We start from the raw sequence: 7,366 nt of genomic DNA, 5'->3' as shown, positions 1-7,366 counted from the left end.
GGGTGAGTTAATTCTTCCTATGCCTCATGGGGCTCAAAGTCTACGTGCCTACGGGGAATCCCCCGTTCCTTGCTTCTCCACTCCGGCCCTATGGCCTTCTCTAAACTACACATCCCCAAACGAACTGTCCACTCAATCAAACTCTTGCTCACCTCCCTACCGAATACCCTAAAGGTGATAGACTCTTCATCCAAGTCTGTGGTGACCTTAAATCTGAATGTAGTGAAAAACTCCTTTGCCAACCTTATAGGTACACTCGGATCCTTGTTTTCTAACAGCCAATCAAAACCCAAAGCACGCAAATGCAACAAGAAAGGCTCACGGGCATTTAATTCATCAAGGGAAGGAAAATAAAGTACCTTCCCGCCCTTGAATTGCTTGTTGCTGTCGTCCTTCGTGCTAAAGTGCTTCATGTCCGCAATCAGCTCGTCAGTGAGCTTCACCTTCCCACGTCGGTACTTCAATCTGTCTACCGGATGATGTATTAGCTCCTGATGGTTGTATGGAAGCTGTTGTGTTCCGTACTCTTCATCCTCTAGAGAGATGTCATTGTCGGATTCTGACTCTCACTAGCAGTATAGTCGCTGTCGTTTGTCTCCTGACGATGCGGTGGGGTTCTCTGATCTGGGTCCATGATGACGATGCCTATGTTGCCTGTGCGTTGCTTCTTGCTGCTTGGCTTCCTCTTAACAGGGGCTTTCCCCTTCCTTTTTCTTCTTCTTGGTATCTGTCCTCATCTCTGTCTTCATCCTCTTTCGGTTCCTTCTCTACTTGTGTTGAAGGCTTGTCCTGGGCAGTAGGGCGGGTCTCCACGCGGATATGTGTACTATTATCTCTTGGCTCGACGTGACCTACTGACTCAGATGCGAGGTCCAGACCCTCAGCCATCTGCTCAGTCTCATCTCTCTGGTCACTCGGCGTTGTGGAGACCACTTCAGCTGTCGTCGATGCATCTTCCAAGTTAGTAGCTGGAAAAGATTCCTCCCTAGGTTTTGTGGGAGTCACCCTTTCTTCGTCACTTAAAACTTCAACTGGATCTACTGCTGTGTTCGCCTTTGTCTTGGTGGATGTCCATTTTCCTAGGCATCTCTGCGATACTCTCTTGGGCTTTGGTCGCACTACCTTGGGATCGTCCATCAACACCAATTTCCTTTTGACTGCTTTCGGTTTCAACACTGGAGGTGCCACTGGTTCTGGCTCCTCTGTTCGTACCACGGTCTCCTCCTGATCAATGTGAGCATCACTCTCCCCTGCGTCTGGCTGGGGAGTCACTGACTGTGGTACTCGTTCTCCGGTTTGCCTCTCTTCCACCTCTTCTTCTGGCTGATGGGCTAGGCCTTCTGGGTCGTTCCTTGTACTAGCTTCTCCACCTTCTCTTACTGTCTCCGATGCATCTTCTTCCTCACGGGTTACCTCCTTCAACAGCGCCTCAAACTCCTCATCCGTCATAAGGCATTGCTTTCTGGCCGTTTCATTCAGATCTATCTCTTCCCTCGTCCTTTCTTGAGGGATGGGCTCCGCTGTCGGCTTTCTCTCTGGTTCATCTCCTCCCTCTTGGCTCGTCGGCTCCTTGCTCCTTTTCTCCTCACCTTCCCCTGGGTCAGAGTCGTAATAGGCGGAGATGGGGTCAATATCCATTGATTCAGTTTCTTGGCGAGCCGGGGAGGGTTTCGAAGGTTCTGATGGTGCGGTCGTCGAGTGAGATTCCCATTCTGGTGGAGTTGTTGAGGAAGTCAGAACGGAAGTGGGTGGTTGTGTTGTGGGTTGCACAATTGGTTCTGATGTAGGTACTGCCGGGGCTTCTCCGGTCATGCTCCATTTGCCCCCGATTCGGCTAAAACCGGCCAACTCGGCCGCCCAATCTCGATTCGGGTCCTGCTATCTGAGGAACTCCGTCATTACGTCCAAACAAACCATCGATGGAACTTGAGGAATCGGCTCATGTGGTTGCGGGTTCGGCGGCCGTTCTTCCGTTGGTGGTTGCAATTCTGGGTTTTCTTCCCGACGGATTGAAGGGGGTTTCTCAACGGTTTGTTTCTTTGCCCATTTCTTCTTCCCCATGGCTTGGATTGGTGGTTTCTGGTGGTAATGTGGGTGTTGGTTTCTGGTGAATGTTGAGAATTTTCGGAAGAGAGAAATTGCAGGTGAGGGTTTGTTAGATTAAAGGGGAGAGACAATTTGGATATGAGAGTAGAATGGGTAGTTGATGGTTTGTAACCGGCTATGAGCAGTTTCCAGGTTGGCATCGATTCGTGTGGGAGACGGTTGAGCGCGCTGCCTCCTGATTGGACGTCGCTTGTCCTTCTCTGCACACGCGCCCTCCCAATCGCTGTCCGCCTGCAAAGCTGCAACAACCCCAATTCAAATTTCGTCCCTCAATGATTTCCCCCTACATTTTCCCAGATTAGTAACAAAGTAAAAAAGGACACATAAATAAAATTGAGAGTTTCACCAAAATGGCATTCTGGTGGTCAGTACGTACTCCAAATTAAATTTAAGGACCGAAAAATATATTTTAGATTTTAATTTTTAATTGCATACAGAGATTTAATTAACTACCACGTATTTACAATATTTACATTTCCCTTAGGAAATTTGGAATTCTACTTGGCCAGTATGTGCAAACTTCGATAAAAGGAAACTAGCCCAGTGGAACTCCAAATTCCCATCCTACCGGTCAGTATGCAACCTTAGTATGTGGTTGCAGTGGGATCTCATCCACTACACCCACATCACTATTCTCCATAAACACCTTCAGTCTATGTCCGTTTACGATAAGAGGTTCAGAGTTAGGAATACTCCCTGAAATCTCCACTGCTCCATTAGAACGGAGTGCGGTTATGACATAGGGTCCTGTCCACTTCGACTTGAGCTTCCCAGGCATTAGCTTCAATCTCGACTGGAAGAGTAGTACTTTCTGGCCAACACGGAGGTCTTTGGTCCTTTGATTTCTATCGTGCCATAATTTAGTTCTCTCCTTATACCACATGGCGTAATCAAACGATTCTAATCTAAGTTCTTCTAACTCCTGTAGCTGCAATTTCCTTTCCTCTTCACAGGTCCTAGCATCCATATTAACTTTCTGTACTACCCAGTATGCTCGGTGCTCGATCCCCACTGGTAAGTGACACATCTTTACAAAAATGATTCGGTACGGGGACATTCCTATGGGAGTTTTGTAGGTTGTCTGATACGCCCACAGAGCATCCTCTAACCTCATACTCCAGTCCTTCCTAGAAGGATTACCGGTTTTTTCTACAATCTTCTTTATCTCTCGGTTAGAGATCTCTGCTTGACCGTTCGCTTACGGGTGGTAGGGGCTAGATAATTTGTGGTGCACGTCGTACTTCTTCATCAAGGCTTTGATTGTGCGGTTACAGAAGTGAGTTCCCTGATCGGATATGATGGCCCTTGGTACTCCGAATCGACTGAAAATATTGCTCTTGAGAAACTTGGCCACCTCCTTCTCCTCACATGTGCTTGTGGCCTTGGCTTCTACCCACTTAGAGACGTAGTCAACTGTGACTAAGATATACAAGTTCCCATAAGACGAGGAAAAAGGACACATGAAGTCCATCCCCCATATGTCGAACAGCTCACAAACAATGACCAGGACTTGTGGCATTTCATCTCGTGCAGAGATCCCACCGGTTAGTTGACAACGCTAACAACCTCTACAGAATTCATAGGCATCTTTGTTGAAGGTTGGCCAATAAATCCACTATCTAAGATCTTCCTCGCCGTTTTCTTGGGACCGAAGTGTCCTCCACAGGCCAAGGAGTGGCAATGTATTAGTACGTCCCTTTGCTCCCAGTCAGGAATGCATCTTCTTATCACTTGATCTGCTCCTACCCTCCAAAGATATGGGTCGTCCCAAAAGTAGTATTTTGCTTCACTCTTGATCTTCATTCTTTGAGCTTTGGTGATGTTTGGCATTTCTGGAAGCTCTCCCGAAACTAGGTAGTTGGCTAAGTCCGCATACGATGGCTCATGCCCTACTTTTTCTTTACCTTTTTCTATCACATCCTGGCCAGTAAGCTTCATCACTTCCTCCCAATCAATTTTACTAACGACAAAAATCACTTCACATAAGTGTTCCTTCGGAAATCGGTCGTGTACCTCCTCGCTGCTCCCATCTTGCACTATCCTTCTCAAATGATCCGCAACTTTATTGTCGACCCCTTTCTTTTCTTCCACCTCCCAATCGAACTCTTGTAACAGGTGTACCCATCGGATTAAGCGGAGTTTTGATTCTTTCTTGGTAATCAGGTACTTAATGGCCACAGAAATTTAATTAACTATCACGTATTTACAATATTTACATTTCCCTTAGGAAATTTGGAACTCTACTTGCCAGTATGTGCAAACTTCGATAAAAGGAAACTTGCCCAGTGGAACTCCAAATTCCCATCCTACCGGTCAGTATGCAACCTTAGTATGTGGTTGCAGTGGGATCTCATCCACTACACCCACATCACTATACTCCCTAAACACCTTCAGTCTATGTCCGTTTACGATAAGAGGTTCAGAGTTAGGAATACTCCCTGAAATCTCCACTGCTCCATTAGAACGGAGTGCGGTTATGACATAGGGTCCTGTCCACTTCGACTTGAGCTTCCCAGGCATTAGCTTCAATCTCGACTGGAAGAGTAGTACTTTCTGGCCAACACGGAGGTCTTTGGTCCTTTGATTTCTATCGTGCCATAATTTAGTTCTCTCCTTATACCACATGGCGTAATCAAACGATTTCAATCTAAGTTCTTCTAACTCCTGTAGCTGCAGCTTCCTTTCCTCTTCACAGGTCCTAGCATCCATATTAACTTTCTGTACTGCCCAGTATGCTCGGTGCTCGATCCCCACTAGTAAGTGACACATCTTTCCTAAAACGATTCGGTACGGGGACATTCCTATGGGAGTTTTGTAGGCTGTCCGATACGCCCACAGAGCATCCTCTAACCTCACACTCCAGTCCTTCCTAGAAGGATTGACGGTTTTTTCTAGAATCTTCTTTATCTCCCGGTTAGAGATCTCTGCTTGACCTTCGCTTGCGGGTGGTAAGGGCTAGATAATCTGTGGTGCACACTGTACTTCTTCATCAAGACTTCGATTGTGCGGTTACAGAAGTGAGTTCCCTGATCGGATATGATGGACCTTGGTACTCCGAATCGACTGAAAATATTGCTCTTGAGAAACATGGCCACCTCCTTCGCCTCACACGTGCTTGTGGCCTTGGCTTCTACCCACTTAGAGACGTAGTCAACTGCGACTAAGATATACAAGTTCCCATAAGACGAGGGAAAAGGACCCATGAAGTCCATCCCCCATATGTCGAACAGCTCACAAACAATGACCAGGACTTGTGGCATTTCATCTCGTGCAGAGATCCCACCGGTCAGTTGACAACGCTCACAATCTCTACAGAATTCATAGGCATCTTTGTTGAAGGTTGGCCAATAAAATCCGCTATCCAAGATCTTCATCGCCGTTTTCTTGGGACCGAAGTGTCCTCCACAGGCCAAGGAGTGGCAATGTATTAGTACGTCCCTTTGCTCCCAGTCAGGAATGCATCTTCTTATCTCTTGATCTGCTCCTACCCTCCAAAGATATGGGTCGTCCCAAAAGTAGTATTTTGCTTCACTCTTGATCTTCATTCTTTGAGCTTTGGTGATGTTTGGCACTTCTGGAAGCTCTCCCGAAACTAGATAGTTGGCTAAGTCCGCATACCATGGCTCCTGCCCTACTTTTTCTTTACATTTTTCTGTCATATCCTGGCCAGTAAGCTTCATCACTTCCTCCCAATCAATTTTTCTAACGGCAAAAATCACTTCACATAACTGTTCCTCCGGAAATCAGTCGTGTACCTACTCGCTGCTCCCATCTTGTACTATCCTGCTCAAATGATCCGCAACTTTATTCTCGACTCCTTTCTTGTCTTCCACCTCCCAATCGAACTCTTGTAACAGGAGTACCCATCGGATTAAGTGGGTTTTTGACTCTTTCTTGGTAATCAGGTACTTAATGGCCGCAGAGATTTAATTAACTATCACGTATTTACTATATTTATATTTTCCTTAGGAAATTTGGAATTCTATTTGGCCAGTATGAGCAAACTTCGATAAAAGGAAACTAGCCCAGTGGAACTCAAAATTCCCATCCTACCGGTCAGTATGCAACCTTAGTATGTGGTTGCAGTGGGATCTCATCCACTACACCCACATCACTGTTCTCCCTAAACTCCTTCAGTCTATGTCCATTTACGATAAAAGGTTCAGAGTTAGGAATACTCCCTGAAATCTCCACTGCTCCATTAGAACGGAGTGCGGTTATGACCTAGGGTCCTGTCCACTTCGACTTGAGCTTCCCAGGCATTAGCTTCAATCTCGACTGGAAGAGTAGTACTTTCTGGCCAACACGGAGGTCTTTGGTCCTTAGATTTCTGTCGTGCCATAATTTAGTTCTCTCCTTATACCACATGGCGGAATCAAACGATTCCAATCTAAGTTCTTATAATTTAGTTCTTCTAACTTCATTCTCATCCACTAAACACCTTCAGTCTATGTCCATTTACGATAAAAGGTTCAGAGTTAGGAATACTCCCTGAAATCTCCACTGCCTAATTAGAACGGAGTGCGGTTATGACATAGGGTCCTGTCCACTTCGACTTGAGCTTCCCAGGCATTAGCTTCAATCTCGACTGGAAGAGTAGTAGTTTCTGGCAAACACGGAGGTCTTTGGTCCTTTGATTTCTATCGTGCCATAATTTAGTTCTCTCCTTATACCACATGGCGTAATCAAACGATTCCAATCTAAGTTCTTCTAACTCCTGTAGCTGCAGCTTCCTTTCCTCTTCACAGGTCCTAGCATCCATATTAACTTTCTGTACTGCCCAGTATGCTCGGTGCTCGATCCCAACTGGTAAGTGACACATCTTTCCAAAAACGATTCGGTACGGGGACATCCTATGGGAGTTTTGTAGGCTGTCCGATATGCCCACAGATCATCCTCTAACCTCACACTCCAGTCCTTCCTAGAAGGATTGACGGTTTTTTCTACAATCTTCTTTATCTCTCTGTTAGAGATCTCTGCTTGGTCGTTCGCTTGCGGGTGGTAGGGGCTAGATAATCTGTGGTGCATGCCGTACTTCGTCATCATGACTTCGATTGTGCGGTTACAGAAGTGAGTTCCCTGATCGGATATGATGGCCCTTGGTACTCCGAATCGACTGAAAATATTGCTCTTGAGAAACTTGGCCACCTCCTTCGCCTCACACGTGCTTGTGGCCTTGGCTTCTACCCACTTAGAGACGTAGTCAACTGCGACTAAGATATACAAGTTCCCATAAGACGAGGGAAAAGGACCCATGAAG

This window comes from Salvia splendens, chromosome 6 (assembly GCF_004379255.2).
Source record: "Salvia splendens isolate huo1 chromosome 6, SspV2, whole genome shotgun sequence".
Classification (NCBI taxonomy): Eukaryota; Viridiplantae; Streptophyta; class Magnoliopsida; order Lamiales; family Lamiaceae; genus Salvia; species Salvia splendens.
The sequence above is the reverse complement of the archived record's forward strand: the minus strand, read 5'-3'. Positions refer to the sequence as shown.